Below are 23,939 nucleotides of genomic sequence, written 5' to 3'. Positions count from 1 at the left end.
ACAAGTCAAACGATACAAATATGCTTACGTCACTCATTCCTTTCATTCTCAGATAAAGTTTGCTATCTTCTGATGGACTAAGTGTAGCCTCTGTAGTTGTTTGGAAGGCTGCAGAATTCCCTTCCCTTCCCCTGCTCTTTCGTTTCTTGACCACACGAGGGCAGTGTTCCTTATTTTCCGCAACACCAAATTCTTGACTGAAGGAGCTGCACGATATGCAGGATTGCATAATGGACGTATTAGCATTTAAATTGAAGCGCATAAGAATAACATTACTTGATCCTTTTTGAAACAGAATTTACAATGTCAGTGTTAATCTTGACATTACATGTACTGTTAATGTAAAACTAACTAAAGGCACATGTTATACGGCTAATACTTTCTACCCCTATCTGAGGTAAAACAATTACTGCTCTGTTGAACGTCCGTGTTTTGCTTACCCTTACTGTGTTAATGCAGCGTTCCTCAAGATAAAATATGCAATCAATGTGTATATGTGACTGACACTTGTTTGATTAAACAAGATCTGTTCTTAACATTTTAACATTTCATTTAATTTCAATAGATGGTCTATTGATTCACAAGGCCAAAAGCTGCGTTGCATAATGAAAAATGTCATTATAAAACGTTTTGCAATGAGTCATAAACATAGTTTGACGGTGGTGCAGTGGACAGCACTGCCGATTCTGTGTGGAGTTTGCATGTTCTCCCCCGTGTCCTTGTGGGTTTCCTCTGGGCATTCTGGTTTCCTCCCACAGTTCAAAGACATGTAGACTGGGCTAATTTAAGAGTCTAAATCCAACCTCCCCCCCCCCATCCCACCCCACCCTACCCCACCCCACTCCACCTAAACCTGACCTGGAACAAGCAGGTTCACTAATGCACGGATGGAATGCTTCAGAAGTCTTTCAAATCTGGTCTACTACATGTTGCTTGATGCTGTCACTAGATGGCACTAAAAATATAATCAAGGTGTAAGTTAACGCAAGGCAAACCAGAAATCCTATATTTAGTGTCACTGAAAGATATGCTGTATAACCTGTTCATTGCTTATTTACTAAGCCACACTATTGTTGCAAAAAAAAAAAAAGCCAATAATAGCATCACTAGTGTTGAGCACTGGAGATGCCAGGAGTTCTGACTGACAGGATAATAACACAGAAAATGAAGAAATCAGTCAAGCCGCCTCCTTAGTGCATGTTGCAGTGGAAGCACAGAGTACAGTCTGAGTGAATGCAGAAGTAGTGTTTTATTGCTCAATCAAGTGACCAGCCCTTATACAGTAAGGGGCTGCTTCTGCTGTTTTGGTTTTCTTGGGAGAGCATTTTGCACTCGTACCCTTGCAAGACATGGTGCTATGCCATCATGGATCATTATATTTCCCCTGGGCTACTAAACTTAAACTTAATTCATATTTCAATTATGATCTTTAAAAAATATATATATTTTTAAGTTTGGATATTGAATTATGCACTTGAAATTATTTATTCATTATTTGCATGATTTTGGATATATGTAGATGATATTTTGCCATTTGACACATTCGACTAATATCCTGCAAGTACTGATGGGAACAACAGAAGATATTTATTAGTTATTATTATTATTATTAGTAATGGGTGGTCTGAATTGACACAGACAGACCCACTATACATTTTAGCTTAACAGTTCTACTAATGTGCCCCTGATTCATCATTGTTTTAATGCTGATGTCAAACTGATTTATAAACTCACTCAACACTGACAAAACCGGCAAATCTGCTGAATGCGTTGAATTGCTTCCACACAATAAGGGGCCTATTTATAGAAGCTCCCCCCACTGACGTTTCTAAATATAGGTTCTCTCTGTCAGTGCGCTTGTTGATGAAGTCACATGGGCTGTCAGCAGCAGGCTTATTGCACTTCAGTAAACAAACTGCATTTCAAAGTCATAATCCCACGTGGTACTGCCACCCGCCCCCCCCCCCCCACATGCACGCACACACGTACGCACATGTGCACAAACACACACACACACACACACACACACACAAAAACTCGCATGCACACACTCACACACACGTGCATGCCTGCACGCATACACAAAATCATTATCCCACAGAGCACTGACACGCCACACAGGCAGTACTGCACACCCACACACACACACACACACACACACAAACACTTGCATGCACACACTCATACACACGTGCATGGATGCATACACACACGTACACACACATACACACACACACACACAAACACACACACTCTTGCATCTCTTTGTCACAGAAACAATTCACAGTTCAGAAGCCAGCCAGGAAGACAAAACTGGACAATTGTTGGAATTGCTATTAGCAGATCAATGTGAACGCCTGTTTTAGACTAATCTGGCCGTTCATTTTCGGGACTCAAGCAAACAGAATTATGTTGCCCTTCGGCCTTCCTTGTGACAAAAGAACTTGTTTGTTTCTGAACATTCTACAATATTAATAATAGTACGATAATTAATATAATAGTCCCATTACCTGTTACAAAGAGCATGTCTTGCTTGACTGTGTGTTTGTATGGGGAGTGATATATAAATAAACTACTGACAAAAACATAACTATAACACATAACTCAGAATGAAATGAACTGTTTAGCATTACATTACATTACATTACAGGCATTTAGCAGACGCTCTTATCCAGAGCGACTTACACAACTTTTACATAGTATCCATTTATACAGCTGGATTTTTACTGAAGCAATTCCGGTTAAGTACCTTGCTCAAGGGTACAACGGCAGTGTCCTACCCGGGAATCGAACCTGCGACCTTTCGGTTACAAGCCCAGTTCCTTACCCACTGTGCTACACTCCGTCCTTAGCAATGAATACTACTGCAACAGTGATTACTGTCAATGAAATAACACACTACTCTTAGAGATAAACACAAAAATACTAAAGAACATGGTCTTCTATTACGAGCTTTTCTTGCACAGCTTAATGAGAGACAGGTATTATAAAAATAACAACAGAACAAATTCAACTAAAGCGTATAGCTGTGCTTACTCAATGTGCTACGTGGCTAAACGTTTGCTGTAGACAACTGAACACTGCAAAAGACTAAGCCCCACACCTTACACTGAGCCACACCCTAGAAATGTTTTTTGGTGGGTGTGTGTGAGAAACACACACACACACACATACACAGACAATGTGAAAGATGAGAGGTAGGTATGTACAGTATGTGTGTGGAAGTGTGAGTGTGTGTGTGTGTGTGTGCGTGAGAGAGAGACACACACACACACATACCGTACAAAGTGAGAGACGAGAGATAGGTGTGTACAGTATGTGTGTGGAAGTCAAGTGTGTGTGTGTGTGTGTGGGTGTGTGTCTGTGCGAGCTTGGAGACGTGCCAGGGTGATGGATGACATTTTAACAAGACATAGATTGAGCAAGATAGGATTTTATTGCTCTGTGAAAATCCATACAGAGCAGAGAGAGACACGGGGCTCCGAGCTCAATCATCCCCGAAAACATCGGGCACCTTGCCCACCCCCGGAATGAGCAGCAGGGTGGCACTGTGCCCAGTGGGATAGCGGAGGCTGCTCCTGTGGGCATTAAAATCCCCCGGAGTGCGAGAACGCTCCAGCAATCTCAGGGCCAGCACACCCAACCACGAAAAAAAAAACTTCAACGCTCGCAAAAAAAAAAAAAATTTAATAAATGAACGACCCATCTCGATGCGGTGCCATAACATTTTTATGCTCTTCCATTGGACCGCCCTGAAATATACGCTCCCGGAGGAATCGGGAGTTTGCTATGCGCGCCTTCCAAGAAAAGCATTTGCCCAGGTAGCAGAAAAACAAACCTTGCTGCGTAAGATTCATCAGAGAGAGCTGCGGCTGACCGCACTCTGTGATCCCTGTCTGTGCTCTGAGTCCTACCTACCCGCACAGTAAAACGTCCAGTGTTAATTCAACTCTAACAGTGTTAAGTGTTACGCTCTCTGCACAGGTTACAGTAATTAACGGTGTAGAGAGAGCATCTGACTAGAGGTAATTTCCTGCATAAATCTGTGCTCTTCCAGGGTCAAGGGTCAAAGGTCAAACTATAATGTAAATAGCCAATGTCTGCATCACAGGCGGACAGCTTCAGCATACACCAGCAACTGATCAAGACGCCTTTTTGTTCTCAGGGGGTGATATTTTAAAGTCAAAGGTTTGTCTCATCGGTAAGATGTTGCCATTTCACCAGTATCGGATTTATTTGCCAATAATGTGTTTAACGGTCAGATTTTGAGGCATTCTGAAGCCTTTGGCTACAGATACAGAAGGGCAGGCCTGACCTTCGGTGATATTGCCTCACTGTCCCACTTGCTCTACTGTCCATTCGTTACCGTTCAAACCGCCATAATCACTGAGTACTGCTGAAACATACAAATTATGAAATGTGCGGGACATAATGGATTTTTTAAAAACCCAAATGGCTTTCTAATGGGCCCTGGCGTGTGAGTTAATGACATGAGCAGGTCTGGGTTAAAAACATCACTTTTGCGAGCCACATAACATACCATTGTCAGCAGTGATAACGGTAAAGGAGTTCATTAGTGTTTGTGCTGCTGCTTGCCGTTTGAGATTGCGTGGAGAAGCAGTGAACTGTGGGAATCCAACGGAACAAAACTTCACAGCCTGATGGACCTTGTACATCATGTACCTGATGTACAGATGGTGTGTCTGTGAAGCCCAAGGTACATCAGGCTGTGAAGTTTTGGTAAGACTTTGAATGAACATCCCTTCACAAGAGCGATATAACTCCTTCATACACAGTACATGGCACTTTCATTGGATCTACATGAACTTTCATGAATACGCATGTCATTAACTGAAAATAGGCCTATTAATGAGCCTTTTAGCAGTTACTTACATATAAATTTAGAAATGTCTGTTGGTTGTCATGAAGACGCATGCTATGTGCAAAGAAGGACCATTCATAGAAAGAGTTACGGAGGTTTTCACCCGTCACATGTTAGCGCCGTAATCGCGAGTGTCATTTGTATTACAGAGAAGCCTACCCCGGCAGCGGCTCCATGCATTTCCCTCCCTGCCCTGTCGTACTGACAGGCTGATCTCTCATGGGGGGTCCCTTGGCAGATCTTTTTTTCCTCCATCAGAGTCTGGGCTCCTTCTCCGCCTGGAGAGAAACATATTTATTTTAATTCCCGGGAACACCCATATGCTTCCACAAATCTGTTCTGAAGAAACGGCCTGCTCTACAGGAGCCCGAGATCGGTAGCTCTCTGAAGAGGATTCCTTCGTGTCTCCCTCCCCCCCGCGTGCTCTTTTTCGCGCGTCGGTGCCCATCGATCACGAGACCTTGTCTCGCGGAGGGCGAGAAGCTGCGGCGGAGAAGAAGCGCGTGAATCAGCAGCGCTAGCGTTCATTAAGAGGAGCGGCTTCCCCGCCTTCAGGGAACATCGACGCCTTGTTTTAAATCCTGTTTAATGGCGTCATTACCACGGCGGTGATTTAGGCTACGCTGCATTAGCCGTCATGGAAGATCCATGCAAAACATTGCATTTTAAAAACCACCTCATTCACTTCAGCTGCAGCTGGAAAAAAAGTTATTTGTTTCCATCTTGGATTAATTCACAGCTCTACAATATTTACCGGTTCTTAGTGTGTTAGGCTATTGCACATGATTACCTTTAGTCGTTTAATTGATCATTTACATACTTGATAAAAGATATCTCTGTCCATGGGGAATTAGTTAGTTTATGTACTTTTCATTCGGGTAGTGAGATAAACGGATTATGCTATTGAAGTGAAGTCAATTAAGTCAGTAACTGACTGTGAAACAGCGGAGCTTGTGCAATGATTGGAACCTAAAACCTACCTTTGTCACACTGCTGCTAGTCAGAGAAGTGAGCAGGTGAACGCTCTGAACTCGTGAGCGTCAGAAACCGCGGAGAGGAACCAGCCCTCCGAGACGAATGTGAGGATCAGGCCGTTATCACTGCAGCTAATGCCGAGACGAGGCGTCTCGCCGCGAGAGCCGCGGTGGAACGAGACTCGGGTTGAGACTTAACTTCGAATGCACTCATCAGAGCGGTTTAACATCTTAATCCTTAAAGCGGGCGAGGCTGCAGTGCTAAAGATTAGCGTGCTCGTTTTAAAGAGGAGAATAAGGTACCTGAGACCGCACAACACGGGCTTCTACACGGATTACATTTAATAGACTTTTATGGATTTACCTCAACTGGGTAGGCTGGACTACCTGTGACGCTGTGTTTTGATAACGCGGTCCGTGCACTGTGCAGTCCTACTCCTCGAGTAAATCCACAAGTCACTCTTATTGTCGTAGACCAAAATTGCACAGATGTTACATTGACATCTTTGGCTTACTGTCGTCTGTCAGTTAGATTCTGTATTATTTGTTATTGTATTAATTGTAATTATTTAATAAAATGTTATTTTTGTGTGAAAAAGGGGGTTTGAGAAGCAAGCACACTGTTATTCCACCTCACCAGTAGATGGCAGCATGTGTTTGTGTATGGCAGAAGCCTCAAGTGAACTACCACCTCCTTCTGATTCAAAAGTAAGATTAGATCACGTTGAAAATAGTCATCTCAGTATCTAATGCACTAGTCAGTGGTGGCCAAATGTATATATTCAGCAGGGGCAAAGCTGTTAATGTTGAATGCGGATAGAATGGGTTCTTTGTCATTTTCTTTCATGACAGATTGTGGATTTTATGTGGAGGCGTTTAATAACTTGTGGAAGGACAGAGCAGGTTATGGCACAGCTGTTTGTGGCTGAGAGTAAAGTTTATTGCAAAGTTTGTGCTGCAGACGTCACACAGTACTGTCAGAGAGAACAATAAGGTCTTCTTAAGGAAGATAAAGTGGTGCATTCTGATGTTCTCCAATTTTGTCAGTTGTACTCTGTAAGCTTAGTGATTGCAATGTAGTATGTGTGTGTGGGTGGGTGTTTGCATGTGCATGCACTTGTGTGTGTGCGTGTGCATGTCTGTGTGTGTGCGTGTGTGTCTGCATATGTGGGTGTGTGCACGCATTTGTCTGTGTTTGTGCATGTGTGCACTTGCGGTCAATGTCAAATTTTGTTCTTCGTAGTACAAAATAGTTCTAAACTAAACAAAAATAGTTTTGCACGAGTGTTCAGTAATCATTTGATTAAACACGAAGCGTGCTACTTCAGATATAATACATTGACCTTTACAATGCGTTCAAGGTCAAAGGCCGTGACCAACAATCGCGGCCCTCTGGCTTAAAAAAAAGAAACCAGAAGAAAATACCGTTCCTCGGAGAGCGATCGTCTAAATAAATACACTCGGGGTGGCCGAGATTGACCTGCTAACGGAAGCGAGATTCATGACGGACGACCGGATGCTTTACGGTGGTTAAATCCTATTGGCCCCATCAGCCCGTAACCCAATAAAGCCAAAGAGGGTTTTTAAACCCCCAGGAAATGGATCAGACGCGAGATTGATGGCAGGAAAGCCGGTGCCCCTTCTCTCCTAGAAATTGCTTCGCAAGTGAGCTATGGCGCGGTCCGAACTGGGCCAGCGCCCGGGGAGGGTTCCGTCTCCAAAATTGATCTTCGGAGCAACGCCTTTAATTTGTGACCCGTCAGCGATGTGTCAGGTCCTCGGGCTGCAGTCCACCGTGTGTCTTAATGCACGTCTCCGCTCCGCGCCAGACAAACTGCTGCACGGGGGGGGGAACGTCAACACAGCAAACACATTTTCACCTGCCCAGGAATTATTATTAGATATCATGTGTCCAGTGTAAAATTGCGTATTGTGTAAGGTTTAGTTCAATTCTTGCACGTCATCGTGAGTTTGGCGGTGCCGGAAGTGAATCAATAAAAGCTGTATGAATAATTTAAAAAATCTCTAAATTTAAATTACTCGTTCAAAGTTAAAGCTGCGGTACCGTGGTGCCCAAGTCTCAAATAAAGGTCCAGATTTATACTAAATAAAAAAATAAAAAACTTTGTCCCCAGCTTTGCAAAGTGAAGCAAGTATTGCAAGTCTTTCAATTCTGGAATTTGATTAAAGAACATCACAAGCTTGGGGATCGCTGAGATTAATAAAAAATCTTGCTGAGGAATAAGAAAAGCAGTTCTTTGTGCAAAGTTAAAGACAGAGCACATTTTTCAGTATACAGCTGAACAGAGACCTCAAGCTTGTTTACATGAACTCAAAATATTATAGTGACTGTATTTTATCCAGGCCTAGTGTTTAGATATTTTTTTTCCCACTGCCTTGGCATGAATGAATTAGATTTAATTTAAAAGCTTATAAGCAAGCAATATTATAATTACTACATGACCTAGTTATTTTGTCGTGAATAATAACCAGCCTTTTTAGACTGGTTAATGATCTATTTGATCACTCTAAAGCAATTATTCGTATTTATGACTGAGCGTGGTTTAAATGCCCATTGGTGCGATATCTAAATTGGAACAGTTGATCATTTTTTTGTGCCTTTTGCCCCATGATAATTCTGATATTGTGCCTGGAATGTAATAGTTCCAATCCTTGAGAGCACAGATACTACAGTAAGGGGTTTTGTGTTTTTAGACTGATAGCAAGGCCTTTGTCACACTTTCTGGCCTCATTAAGATGGCGTCTGATGAATTGGGAGTTCCTGAGGATTGTGTTTTGATTGATAAATCAAACAGATTGGTTTAATTGATCTAATTCCTGTTGATTATGGTTTGTGTGGTTATAAAAACAGCTCTGCTTTAGAAATGATATGACAAAAAACTGAATTGTGAGTGTGTGTGTGTGTATTTGTGCACATGTGGATGTGTGTGCTTGTGTGTGTGTGTGCGTGCATGTGCACATGTGGATATGTGTGCTTACTGGTGTTTGTTTGGGTGCATGTGTGTGTGTGTGTGTATTTGCGCACGTGAATGTGTGTGCTTGTGTGTGTGTGTGCTTGCGGGTGTGTGTGTGTGTGTGTGTGTGTGTGTGTGTGCTTGCGGGTGTGTGTGTGTTTTTGTGCGTGTGTGTGTGTGCATGTGTGAGTGTGTGTGCTTGCGTGTGTGTGTGTGAGTGTGTGTGCTTGCGGGTGTGTGTTTTTGTGCGTGTGTGTGTGTGTGAGTGTGTGTGCTTGCGGGTGTGTGTGTGAGTGTGTGTGCTTGCGGGTGTGCGTCTGTGTGTGTGCACATGTGAGTGTGTGCGTGTGTGTGTGTGTGTGTGTGTGTGCGTGTGTGCGTGTGTGTGCGTGTGTGTGTGTGTGCGTGTGTGTGCGTGTGTGTGTGTGTGTGTGTGTGTTTCTGCAGTGCCTCCATATAAATGGCTCAGTGCACAAAGAAGGCACCTAAACGAGCAGACTGGGAGGCAGTTTGTCAGACGGAGAGAGGCCCTATTAAAGGCAGCCTGAACACTTAAGGTGGATCCTGCGCGTCCCTGGGATTGCTCCTGCCAGAACGCTCACGATTAACCTGCCGACAGAGCCGCCTCAGACACAGGCGGGCGGAGGGAGAGGCAGCCGTCCGCGAGCTGATTGGCTTCCGTTGTCTCTCGGTGGAGAATTGGGTCAAATGGCAACCCTGGTTGGGGAAAGAAAACTAGGGCACAACCTAACTTGTATGCTGAGGGTTGTGGGTACAGCCTATCTTGCAGAACGAGGGGTAAGGGTGTAACCTAACTTGTATGCTGAGGGCTGTGGGTACAGCCTATCTTGCAGAAGAAGGGATACGGGTGCAACCTAACTTGTATGCTGAGGGTGATGGGTACAGCCTATCTTATAGAGGGATAAGGGTGCAACCTAACTTGTATGCTGAGGGCGATGGGTACAGCCTATCTTGTAGAGGGATAAGGGTGCATCCTAACTTGTATGCTGAGGGTTATGGGTACCTATGCCATTACTGTTTCCTGATATCGTATGGCACCTCGATGTCCACTCAGAGAGGGCAGATGTCTGTCCCCTCCCTACCCCTGACCTCTGAACAATACAACTGACAACCCAGGCCCCAATGACCAGGCTTCACCCATTACACTAAATCAGAGATCAATATCCACGCGCCTAACTACTTCCAGAGGAGAAAAACTCAGAACCCCGTCATGGTTTTTATGTAATCTTCTGTCCTTAATCTCTTAACTTTCCCTCATGCTTATGCCATCTGACATTTTAGTTACATTTCTTGGTAAGTGCATTAACGACAGCCAAAAGACTGTTCTTGCGTCCCTGTGGGAAACGCGTTTCTGAGATTTAATCTACGAGTGAGCCAGTGTTTGTGTACACAGCGATTTAGCTCATTTAGCCTGGGTAATTTGTGGAAACAAAAACCTGCGTGCACAATGGCTCTCCAGAACTATAATTGCACACCCCTTTGCCTAGATTGCACAATGACTGGCGTGTAGTCAGTAATTCGGAAACGGGGGCTAGGGTTCAGTCCGAGGTGCAGATGGAAGAGAGCTTCGCACAGTAAAATGTGCTAATTAAACTCTGGCAGAGTTCATGTGAGTCCGCAGAGGATAAATGGCACTTGCATGTGTCAGTGTCGCATGTAAACACTGACAGAGTTGATTTTACTCTCGTAGTAAATGATTATTGCCATTTTTTGCACACTTGCCGTGTCTCACTGCTGAGTGTCGGAGGTGAAAGCATTGCCGTTAGATTGAAGCAGGGTCTCTGTGCTTATGTATTTTTTTTTCCACGTTCCTTCTCTCATTTTCCCCTCCTTCTCCAGTCCCTCAGCGATTCACCGGTGGGAGACGCTAAAGAAACAGGCGTACACGGTTATCGGCAGCCGTTACGAGAGACTGTGACCAATGAGAGCAGCCATTAGGAGAGACTGTGACCAATGAGAGCAGCCGTTACGAGAGACTGTGACCAATGAGAGCAGCCATTACGAGAGACTGTGACCAATGAGAGCAGCCGTTAAGAGAGACTGTGACCAATGAGAGCAGCCGTTACGAGAGACTGTGACCAATGAAAGCAGCCGTTACGAGAGACTGTGACCAATGAGAGCAGCCATTAGGAGAGACTGTGACCAATGAGAGCAGCCGTTACGAGAGACTGTGACCAATGAGAGCAGCCATTACGAGAGACTGTGACCAATGAGAGCAGCCGTTAAGAGAGACTGTGACCAATGAGAGCAGCCGTTACGAGAGACTGTGACCAATGAAAGCAGCCGTTACGAGAGACTGTGACCAATGAGAGCAGCCATTAGGAGAGACTGTGACCAATGAGAGCAGCCGTTACGAGAGACTGTGACCAATGAGAGCAGCCATTACGAGAGACTGTGACCAATGAGAGCAGCCGTTAAGAGAGACTGTGACCAATGAGAGCAGCCGTTACGAGAGACTGTGACCAATGAAAGCAGCCGTTACGAGAGACTGTGACCAATGAGAGCAGCCATTAGGAGAGACTGTGACCAATGAGAGCAGCCATTAGGAGAGACTGTGACCAATGAGAGCAGCCGTTATGAGAGACTGTGACCAATGAGAGCAGCCATTAGGAGAGACTGTGACCAATGAGAGCAGCCGTTATGAGAGGCTGACCAACGAGAGCAGCCGTTACGAGAGACTGTGACCAATGTGAGCAGCCGTTACGAGAGGCTGTGACCAATGAGAGCAGCCGTTACGAGAGACTGTGACCAATGAGAGCAGCCGTTACGAGAGACTGTGACCAATGAGAGCAGCCGTTACGAGAGACTGTGACCAATGAGAGCAGCTGTTAGGAGAGACTGTGACCAATGAGAGCAGCCATTACGAGAGACTGTGACCAATGGGAGTCGTGTGGCGGAGACAGGTGTTCGGGGAACCACGCTAATGTTTTTTTAGGGTCGGACTGCGAATCAGCCGACAGGCAGGCGGGATTCTGACATCGCTTCGTAACCCCCGAATCAATCGCCACTGCCCACGCGGGGGGAAAAAAAACAAAAACTGGGGAGACCTGGGAACCAAGGCGTATTGGGCGGCTGGCCACCTGTCTGGAGCGCGCGTAAAACTCCACCGTGTGACTTCAGCAGCAGCGCCAAGCGATGGCCCCAAAGGCGCGATTAATTCGTCGGACCAAAAATTTTAAAAAAAGTTTGAGGGTCCTTCAGGTCAACGGGATAGTCAAGGGGTGGTGGCGAGGAGGAGGAGAGTCTTGGGGTACCAGGAGGGGCGCATGCAGCAGGAGGCACTTGATTTGGTCACACTGAGGAGGTGTGACCCCAAAAAAGCCACGCCCTGCCCAAGCCAGGCCACCCAAAAAACATCTCTCACATGTCCCAGAGAAAAACATACAGTGTGTCCGTAAATGAAAATAATAATAATAATGCGGGCTGGAGTCTCTCAAGATTTTCCAGAGGGATTTTTCAAACCAAAATATTTTGCTTTAGACAACTCCGTCATAAACAAAAATTTAAGACTCCTAATTATAATAGTAATAATCATAGCAGATGTGGGATTTTATTTCTGAACAACTCAAGCTTTTTTGGCACATAAAATGTAGACGTGTAATCAGCAAACATTATGGGCGGAGAGATTGTTTCGGGGGGCACCATCAATACTTCTTGTGTAAATGAATGCATGGGGGATGACACAGCTGCTGCAAACGCTAACAAACTTAGCGGAGGGGAAATGAGGTGAACTTTTTTCTAACGTGTTGTGCAGTATTTCTTCCCCGTAGAGATCTCGCTCTCAGAAAGGATGCGCTAATATCCAACACAACTTTTGTGTTATTTCAAACAGATTTTTGTGTAAAAGTTACTACTTTTGTGTTATAAATATACAAGCTGACTTTTTTTTAACGCGAACTGTTGAAATTAACACAAAATTTTTTAATTCTTTAACTAAAAAAATGACACATTTGTGTGTTGTTTTTAACATATCTGTTCAGAGAGTGCTCTTATCAGATGGGTTTGCATTTAACAGGAAGAGGAAACATCTCCACACAGATGCGTGAAAGGACCAGTATCTTCACAGCCTGAGATGTTGTATTGTCCTTGTTCGGTACGGAATATACTGTATATAATTTTTATGACTTGACACAACCTGGTGAAATTGATGTCCGGTACATAAGGGTACTTTCAGCAAGATGTCGAGAAGGCAACACCAGTTTTCTGTGGTTGGGGTTGGGGGAGGGAGGGGTGGGTTTCACGGGGGTTGAGGGTGGTTTAGGGTGAATAAGTTATGTGAGAACAGAGGTGAGGTGGGGGGAGGTGGGTGGCGGGGACGGCGACATAAACGGGCAAACATTTTCGGAGATTTCAATATGGCAGAGGTGTTCTGTTCTGTGACCGGCAGCCTTTTATGGGGGGACTTTAATGTGACATTCCGGAATGCCTGAGCTGAGCCTTCTGGAACCTTTTGAGATATTTGAGCCGTCCGCGGCGCGGCGGGGAAGAGGCTGGGACCTCCAACTGCCGTCGCTGAAGCCTGGAGCCGCACAGCTTTATCGACAGGACGAAATTGGATAAGAGACGACGCGCTCGTCTGTCTTCGTGGAGTAATTTACAGCTACACGCCCCTTACACAAAGTGTAAATTGCGGCTCGGCGTCTAGTAGGTGTTCACATACAACAGATTTGTGCAAAAAAAAAAAAAGAGTTCCTGTTGAAGATCCTTTGTGGATCTGCCGCTACATGCTATTTTTAGCATTTGTGCTGAAAATATTGTGTACTATCAGTGCCCCCCTAATAGCACGTGGAACTGGAAAAGTCACATTAATGACCGTGTATTGTCTGATATTAAGAGCTCTTGATATTGCAATTTGCACTTAAATGTCTTTGGTTGTCATGTAGATAAAGGACCGCTGTTAAAGATCAACATGATGGTTCAAAGGAAAGAGCTCCAAAGGGAAAGAGCTCCATGCATTATTATCATATTAACGGTCACTTCTGCTAGTTAAGATGCATCACTGTGTCTCGATAATATGAGAGGAGTCGTGTCCGAGCCAGATGACTCATCGCCCCTGTGTCTGAGGTACCTACAGGAAGCTCCAAATGACCACGCTCAGACAGGATGTGGGACTCAGCTCAGACAGGATGTGGGACTCAGCTCAGACAGGATGTGGGACCCAGCTCAGACAGGATGTGGGACCCAGCTCAGACAGGATGTGGGACCCAGCTCAGGCAGGATGTGGGACCCAGCTCAGACAGGATGTGGGACCCAGCTCAGGCAGGATGTGGGACCCAGCTCAGGCAGGATGTGGGACCCGGCTCAGACAGGATGTGGGACCCGGCTCAGACAGGATGTGGGACCCAGCTCAGACAGGATGTGGGACCCGGCTCAGACAGGATGTGGGACCCGGCTCAGACAGGATGTGGGACCCAGCTCAGGCAGGATGTGGGACCCAGCTCAGACAGGATGTGGGACCCAGCTCAGACAGGATGTGGGACCCGGCTCAGGCAGGATGTGGGACCCAGCTCAGACAGGATGTGGGACCCAGCTCAGGCAGGTTGTGGGACCCAGCTCAGGCAGGATGTGGGACCCAGCTCAGACAGGATGTGGGACCCAGCTCAGACAGGATGTGGGACCCAGCCCAGACAGGATGTGGGACCCAACTCAGACAGGATGTGGGACCCAGCTCAAACAGGATGTCGGACCACGCTCCGACAGGATGTGGGACCCGGCTCAGGCAGGATGTGGGACCCAGCTCCGACAGGATGTGGGACCCAGCTCAGACAGGATGTGGGACCCAGCTCAGACAGGATGTGGGACCCAGCTCAGGCAGGATGTGGGACCGGGCTCAGGCAGGATGTGGGACCGGGCTCAGGCAGGATGTGGGACCCGGCTCAGGCAGGATGTGGGACCCAGCTCCGACAGGATGTGGGACCCAGCTCAGGCAGGATGTGGGACCCAGCTCAGGCAGGATGTGGGACCCAGCTCAGACAGGATGTGGGACCCAGCTCAGACAGGATGTGGGACCCAGCTCCGACAGGATGTGGGACCCGGCTCAGACAGGATGTGGGACCCGGCTCAGACAGGATGTGGGACCCAGCTCAGGCAGGATGTGGGACCCAGCTCCGACAGGATGTGGGACCCGGCTCAGACAGGATGTGGGACCCAGCTCAGGCAGGTTGTGGGACCCAGCTCCGACAGGATGTGGGACCCAGCTCAGGCAGGTTGTGGGACCCAGCTCAGGCAGGTTGTGGGACCCAGCTCCGTTTTCGTTTCATTCTGGGTGCAAAGAGGAGAGGCCCGGGAAACGCTGTGGAGAGGCGTTACTGTGATCTTTATTTTATTTCACTGGGATCTGGGCCCAGAGCAGGCGGTAATGGTAAATGCATTTATATAGCGCAGTTTCCTGCAACTACTGCACAAAGAGCTTTACTGCAAATGCAATGAATCTCATTCACACACACACACACACACACGCACACACACACACCCCACCACTGAACTAGGGTGACCGGACAAGAAGGGCTGAGGCTGGAGATTGGGAACTGGGGGGTGGGGGGGTTGGAGACTGGTCGGAGGTCGAAAATGTGGACGAGGGTCAGGCGGGGGGGTGGGTGAAGATGGCGATCCGACTCATGGACGGTCATCTGACCATCCCCAACCCTAACAGAAATAATATATACTAATATATATGATTATATTATACTAATATAAATAGTGGATCCGAGACCTACTAATTGCCAGAGCTGGCCAGGATCCACCGATGTGCCGACCGCCATTTTCAAATCAAGGTGGGAAGCCGCTTGGCGTAGTCAGTATCAGCGGCGGCCAGAAGGAGAGACAGTATGATGCTGCTCTTTCTCTTTCACCACCCGTGTCCCGTAACACTGCAGGAACTGACAGCGAGTTCTCCCCAAATTCAAAAAGCTCGGTTCGGTTTTTTTTCTGCAGTTTGATGCGTTTCTTTCTCCGTTTGGTCAGCTCTCACATTCTTTTTTTCTCCCTGTGGTAAAATATCTTGCGGCTATCTACTGTGAATGATTCACACTTCAGCATACTGTTCTTTTTTTTTTTTTTTTTTACACTGGCTTTATCGGGGGCGTTTAAATATAAATACGAGTGTGTCATCACCCGATACTGCAGTTCCCCACGCTGTGGAAGAAGAGCGCTGCGCTCCCAACGTCGACAGAACGCAGAATTTTGCGTGGTAGGGGTTTCATTCGCGACCTTGAATGGTGAATTCCTGAACAGGAGGGAAAAAAAGGGTGATTATTCTACCGCCTAGAGATGAAAAAAAGAAAATGGGCTTTTTTAGATAAATGGAGGGAGTTTAGGAGAAGCCAAGACACATCAGTCAGTGTGCGGAGGATTTTAATTGGTGATCCCAGAAGAGCCACAGAGTGTTTTTATTTATTTATTTATTTTGACTCGTGTTCTGACCCCTCTTGGCATAATGAGACAGCCCAGTTATTCCCTGATTAATAAAATATCATTCTGACTGGACTGTGCCTCCCTCTGTCCAGCACTTCACTGTGAGAATTCTGCTTCTCTAAACATCAGATCAATTCCTGTTGCAATGCCTCGCTGGAGACTTGATGAATTCTGATTCATAGAATGCGTGTGTGTGTGTGATCGTGTGTGTGCGCATGTGTGTGTGTGTGTGTGTGATCGTGTGTGTGCGCATGTGTGTGTGTGTGTGTGTGATCGTGTGTGTGCGCATGTGTGTGTGTGTGTGTGTGATCGTGTGTGTGCGCATGTGTGTGTGTGTGTGTGTGATCGTGTGTGTGCGCATGTGTGTGTGTGTGTGTGTGATCGTGTGTGTGCGCATGTGTGTGTGTGTGTGTGATCGTGTGTGTGCGCATGTGTGTGTGTGTGTGTGTCTGTGTACATGATTGTGTGTGTGTGTGTGTGTGTGTGTGCATGATTGTGTGTGTGTGTGCGTGCGTGCGCATGCGTGCACGTGTGTGTGTCTCTGTGTGCCTGCATTCGTGCGTATGTGCATGCATACGTGCGAGTGTGCTTGAGTGCGTGTGTGTGTGTGTGTTTGAATATTTGTGTGTGTGTGTGTAAACTACTGTATAATAAAGCCCTGCAGTCTTCTTAGGGGAGTGGAACCACTGCTGGGTTAAAGAAGCAGCTGCCTCCTGCCGTCTCGCTGGGTGGTTTTTACCACAGAGAGATAAGCTGAGTGATTACACAGCATCGCTGTGTTTGACACGGCTTTGTGTTTTTAGCATTTAGCTACGCACATCAGTGATGTGTGTGTTTTAGCATTTAGCTACGCACATTAGTGATATGTGTGTTTTAGCATTTAGCTATGCACATCAGTGATATGTGTGTTTTAGCATTTAGCTATGCACATCAGTGATATGTGTGTTTTTACCATCAGCCATAGGATGGCCGTTGGTATCAAAACAGGGAGGCAATGAGGCATTTTTGAATATACGAAGGTCTAACGTTCCGGGGACCATATGACAGCCAATCAGCTGCAAGGCCTCGCAGCTGCATGTGATTGACAAATCGACACATCACATGATCACACGGAAGCTGCACGACCTTGGCACTGATTGGCTGTCTTATCAACATCCAGTAGATAACAGTGAATACATTTTCTTCTCCGGAAGCATTTCACACGGCATCTTTAGTTTGGTTGTTTAATAAACGCCGCGGGTATAATTAGAAAGACTAAAGGAAAAGTAATGCGCCATACGACCATTATTACATTCACTAATTACAGTCACAATATATCGCCCATCTCTGGTCAGGAATTCCTTAACAGAGAAGCACTCTTTGTAGGCTCAGCATTCAAGCGGCGCTCACTGTGTGTAATTAATAACAGCCCAGAGAGGCTCCAGTGGGTGTGGGAGCGTGGGACGGCGCACGCGAAAGGCCTTCGCCAAAAAAAAGCAGCTGTTGATTTCAGCCCCCCGTCCCAGACGGAGCCCGGAGCCACCGTGGGCATGGCGACTCGCGCCTGCCGCGAGTGTTTCATCATCATCATCATCATCATCATCATCATCAGCAACCCAGACGTACGGGCCAATCGAATCAGTGCTCCCACCTGTAGGCTTGTTGGCCCTGGAAACACATCACATGGCAATCCTCATGTACGCTGCACACGGAGGCTAAGCGGGAGACTTCGTTCTCGCGCTCCCTCCTGTTAGACTACAATGTTCCACATTCCGGAATGTTCCACAGAGATGCTTCCATTTGTTTGGAGCTGGTGACTTGTGGACGTCTCTCCTGATAACCCCCCCCCCCCCCCCATCGCTGGGATGTCGTGCTCTGTAAATCACAGTGCTTAAGAGGTTGTCCCGGTCCCCTTTTTGGGGGAACGAGATGGGAAGACAGACACACAGATGCATCATTTTATTAATCTGAGGAAAAATAGAAACTATTTAGGTGGTTCTCAAACACACACACCCACACACACACACACACACACACACACACACACAGTCACACACATGCTCACACACACTTTTCACTCGCACAAGCTCACTTTGCTCTTTCAGTAAATGCAGCATAGTGGAGAGTTGAGACCAGGCCTTGGCAGAAGCTGCCCCATCGATCGACCAGCTCATGCATATGCAAGAGCTTCGGAAATCAAATATGTTTGTTTGGCTCGCCGATGTTCCGCACCTCCCTGTTTTCTGGGCAATATTTATACTTCTTATTGAGTCATAGAATATATCCATGCGTGTGGGTATTGGTGCATACCACTTTTTCAGGTTGCCACCAAGCCTACCTCTTTTGGAAGTAGAACACACTGCTGCGCATTGAATCCTTAGACTTTTGGGGGGGAGGGGGGGGGACCTCCGAAACATTCTGATTATTTTTTTTTAAATCGATCTGTCAAAGGAAGGCAAGAAGGCGGGGCTCTGGGTGAGAAGGCGGGGCCTTGGGCAAGAAGGCGGGGCCCTGGGCAGGAAGGAGGGGCCCTGGACTAGAAGGTGGTGCCCTGGGCAAGAAGGTGGGGCCCTGGGCGAGAAGGTGGTGCCCTGGGCAAGAAGGTGGGGCCCTGGGCGAGAAGGCGGGGCCCTGGGCGAGAAGGCGGGGCCCTGGGGTGAGAGGGCGGGGCTCTGGGCGAGAAGGCGGGGCCCTGGGTGAGAAGGCGGGGCCTAGGTGCGGTGCTCGATCTGCCTAGTAAGAGGGACAGCTCTGTGCACACAGCTGTTCTGCACAGGCACATTCAAACACGGGCAGTAGCATGGTAGAGTGGACAGATGACTGGCTTTGTATTTCAGCGGTTGCAGGTTTGATTCCCAGCTGGGGCGCAGCTAGTCTGAAGGCACTTGATTTCAGCTGCTTCAGTGAATATCCAGTTCTATAAACAGACTGTACATTATTAAATAAAGTAATTTGTGCAAACTGCACTGCATAAGAGTGTCCGCTACATGTTAAAAATCAAATATAATGTGAGTTTCTTCCCCTGGCGTATTGGTAAGGCCTCTAAGTACGAGAGCTTGTCTCTGGCTGCTTAACTGAGGAACAGAGAGGCCCGTAATTGTACCAAATGGCATTTGTCAATGTTAAACACAGAGCCTTTATACCTCAATTACTGCACATGACAACTGCCTTAATAGGAACAAGCGATGGTAATTACAATGACAAATACTGTTAAAGTCAGCCAGTGTCCACAGTCATTAATTCAGACTCCTAAATTCATTTTTACGACGCGTGATGTCACACCTGAGCTGTGGAACAGCTTGGAAAGTTTCCATAATTGCATATACAGTTAATTACAGAGGGAAATAGAGGCTGTTTGTAATTTTGAGTGCATGTGTCACACAAACAAAGCATCACTATCGATGCAACATATTCATGTCACCCTTTGATCGGGGAGCACGAAAGAAGAACGAGTGAACAATCGTGGTACGACAGTTGTTGAAGCGCAACGTGATTTGCACAAGTAGGACATGCTCCTGCATCAACGTCACTGCTGTTGTTCCTGGAACAACATTCCTAAGGGCCAATCATTGCCCTCTGATGTCATCAATGTGTGCCAAACAACCATCTCCAGAGCCATTTCAAAATTCTCCAAAACTCCCTGTTTTCCAGGACCATGATCACCATGTTGATCCTGGATAGATTTGATAACGTTGCGACAGGACAATCATTGCCATATTGATCCATAACAGATTTGTTGATCCAGGACCATCACCACCACATTGGTCCTGGATAGATTTGTTAATGTCAGTCCAGGGTAATTATCACATCATTTGTCCCGGATTGATTTGTTAATGTTAATCCAGGTCCATCATCATGTTGATTGGTTGTTGATTGAAAATGATTGGTTAATAGGAATGTTGTTCCAGGAACAAGAAGGGATGTTGAGCCAGGAACATGTCCTACTTGGGTAAATCACTTTCTTCATTGTTGTTGAACATTTCTTGACTTTAAAATGACAAGATGTTATGTTATGTTAAATTATCATTTGTTACATTTATGAATTAATCCTACAACACATGTTTGATGTTTTGGAATATAATTCACCCAGGAGTCAATGATATATGGTGAAAACTAGTACTGTTGTACTGCAGAACTGTAATCATCAGATTTAATTTGTTTCACGGGAGTTACTTTTACAACCTCTGAGAACAGACAGCACCATTTAAGCCAAACTACACTTTTGCTCAAAATCTACATTAAAATTCAATATGCTGGTCTTTACTGTTCCTTTGGGTTTCACAGGTGACTAATAACCAATTCCCTCCATGTTTTGATATGGAACCGCTAGGTCCCCCTGTCTAATATGGTAACAGATGCTGGTTTCTTCCCTCCTTTAATCTCTACATAAGCCTTCGAACACTGAACCGTTCAGCACTGTTGCTTCAATGGTGATAGGTTGGTAGGATATGACTTGAAATTTTGTTGAAGCCACTGGTGAGTCTTTGCACTTTTTTATTTACTTATTGCAATGCTCTTATGCATCTATACCCACATATGCAATGTCAAATAGGCTACATACATCACCAGCAATATGCTCAAATGGATCAAAATTCTGCTTCAGGTTTGGTAGATTTTTTCTCTTTTTTTTTAGATAAGTTTAATTATGTATTCAAACAAATAAATTTTTTTGCAAAAAATGTTTCTGTTTTGTCTGCACAGCACCACAGTGTTTTAGTTCAACACTCAAATCTGGCCAATCAGATGCAGAAGTTAAAACTAAAGGCCAATCACAATGCAGCTAATCCATCTGTTGCTCATCTGGCCTGCGATCAATGGCTTTGCTTGCTTGCTGTTGGCAGTGAAAGATGCGTTCACCAGCTGGTAATTTTTGATTTCTTGGATTTGGTGCGTGTAGATTCTGCTGCTTAAGTGAAAAAGTTAAAAGAGAAGATAGACTTTCTTAGGTTTGTGCCCAAAAGATTATCTTATAGAGCTGTCCACTTAAGAGCATTTGCCTTGAAATTTTAGGTTGTCCTATTCAAATTGTTCATGGTTACCAGATTCCTGGAACAATCTGAGGAAATGTCACTTTTACTTTACTTGAACTTTTCAGACAAAGGACTTTATCGCGTTGAAATAAGGAGACCAAAAAAAAAAAGAAAGCTAGTCTGCTTACTTTGCAAAACTCAGGCATTGGAAAACAAACCCATTTTCCTTTTTTATTTCTTTATTTATTTTTTTAAAATGAAATGATACAGCAATCGAGTAAAATAGGATTCATCCCTGTCCTTGACTTAGCTCTGCAGCATACGAGTCGGGAACCCAAATATTGCTCCGACGAAATGAAAAATCAATGCGAGCAGCCGGTCTGTTGCCTGAGGTCGTCCTCCAAGGTCATTGCCTGGAGGATTCCATTTCATTCTCAGAAGCAAAAATCAAAGAGAAGCCTCCCTCTCATTCCAAGGGCGCAGTTTTCATTCTTAAAAAAACAACCGCAGAGGAGAACAGAAAAAAATTTAAAAAGCATGCAAATGGCGGTTTTGGTGAACCCGAGGATCTTTTTTGATTGGTCCAGCGCGCACCGCTGAAGTCAGCTGGGCGTTTCTGTTGTCCACTCCGCAAAAATGGCGGCTTTAGCCACTGAGAGTGACAGAGGCCTGGCTGCTCGATTCTGGGCTTGAAAAAAAAAAACAAAAACACATACACACGCACATGCACACACGCACACACACACACACACTCTCACACAGGCACACACACGCACATGCACACACACGCACGCATGCACACACACGCACATGCACACACACGCACGCATGCACACACACGCATGCATGCACACACACACACACACACACACGCACACACAGACACACACTCACACACAGGCACACACACACACACGCATGCATGCACACACACACACACACACACACACACACACGCACACACAGACACACACACTCACACACACGCACACACGCGGGGAGGGACTGTCTGTTCCAGTTACGCCCTGGGACTCCTGAGGAGCGCGGGAGAAGATGGGACGGTAGATGAGAGATTAGATTCGCCGCTGCGTCGCTATTTAAAGCCGCAGAGAGAAATTGTAATTGATTGTCTCGCTGCCAAGGTGCTAAAAATAAAAATGGCTGCTCCAACACCAGACAGAAGCACCGTGGGCAAGCCCAGGAATCAAAATCCTGTCTTTCGCTCTGTGGTACACCAGTAAAGCTGCTGCAACTGATGCACATCGAAAGAGATTGTATTGAATCATGTGAAACACACACACACACACACACACGTGCACACACACGCACAAACACACAGTCAGTCGTACACAAGTACCACAGAACAGTTATTTAGGGATATACTGTAGCATAGCAAAGCATAGCATAACATAGCATAGCATAGCATAGCACAGAATAACATAACATAACATAGCAAAGCATAGCATAACATAACATAACATAGCATAGCATAACATAACATAACATAGCATAACATAACATAACATAACATAGCATAGTATAACATAACATTATGACAGAACCATTCAGTCCAACAATTCTCGCCATAACAGCAGAGAACCAAACGTCCATCAGTGACCAGCAACGCTAACATTCCTAGCGGCTTCAGCATGCGTTAATACCTGCCCTCCACTAGCCCCAGGATATGAGGGCAGGACTTAACACGTTCAGGGGGAAGGGTCGTCCGAGCCGCACAAGACCGTGGGGTCAGGAGTGTCCCCCCCCCCCCGCCCCCTATATAATCTGGCTCAGTGCCCTACGGACAAATCTGATAAAAGAGTGTTTGCGCATACCGACCGCTTACATCACTACCCCAGGTGACGCTTTTCTTAATGGATGGGCGGCGGGTTCAAAGTGCATCGCTTTCCCCTGGAGTTCAGCGAGGGCGTGAGCGGTCCCTGGAGTTCAGCGAGGGCGTGAGCGGTCCCTGGAGTTCAGCGAGGGCGTGAGCGGTCCCTGGAGTTCAGCGAGGGCGTGAGCGGTCCCTGGAGTTCAGCGAGGGCGTGAGCGGTCCCTGGAGTTCAGCGAGGGCGTGAGCGGTCCCTGCGCTTAGCGGACGCTAAGGTGCGGTCTTCCTCTTTTCTGCGCCGCTGGATGTTTTACTGAAGCACTTCGGGTTAAGTGCTCTGCTCGAGGGTACGATGTCAGTCCCCCTTTCTGGAAAAATCAAACCTGCAGCCTTGCTAAAAGTTGCTAAAGCCCAGTCCTTTCATTGTTGTGCCACACGGCCACCAACGTGGAGAGCCAGAACAGACCTAATAAATACAGTAAACACAGACATAGATAAATTAATAAATATATTAAAACCACGTAGAAAAGGACTTTTAACACAACCATGTTAAGCTCAACTACAGGTCGCTACTACTAATGTAGAATATTTTTGTGCATAGCCTGCTGTGGCGATAATTTCATAATATTTTTTGTTCACAACATCAATTTCCTCTTGGATATTTCTTTTTGTATTTGTACTCTTGAGTTAAGTTTTCTTTTAGCAGCCATGCTGAAAATAGAGCGAATAATCACCTCTAATTAACCTGTACACCTGTGCTGACATTTTAAGAGTAAAGGTTCCGATGAAGGCAGTTTGGCTCCATTAAGCTTTAATTTAAAGCAGATTCGGATACCGAATTCTTCCCCCCCCCCCACGATTTCTAGTCGAGCTGCTGATTACCGCTTGGCGGTGACG

The 23,939-nt window shown here is 46.1% G+C and overlaps 1 long non-coding RNA gene across 1 annotated transcript; it reads right to left on the bottom strand.

Moving 5' to 3' along the window:
- Positions 1-4,974: 4,974 nt before the first annotated feature.
- LOC135244038 (uncharacterized) lies at positions 4,975-6,359 on the bottom strand. The gene is made up of 2 exons (XR_010326885.1): positions 5,863-6,359; positions 4,975-5,160 (listed from the first exon to the last, which is right to left on the bottom strand). It is a non-coding gene; the product is annotated as an uncharacterized LOC135244038 (long non-coding RNA).
- Positions 6,360-23,939: the final 17,580 nt, after the last annotated feature.

This window comes from Anguilla rostrata, chromosome 2 (assembly GCF_018555375.3).
Source record: "Anguilla rostrata isolate EN2019 chromosome 2, ASM1855537v3, whole genome shotgun sequence".
Lineage (NCBI taxonomy): Eukaryota > Metazoa > Chordata > Actinopteri > Anguilliformes > Anguillidae > Anguilla > Anguilla rostrata.
Note: the sequence above shows the minus strand (reverse complement) of the source record. Positions and strands in the feature narration are given on the sequence as shown.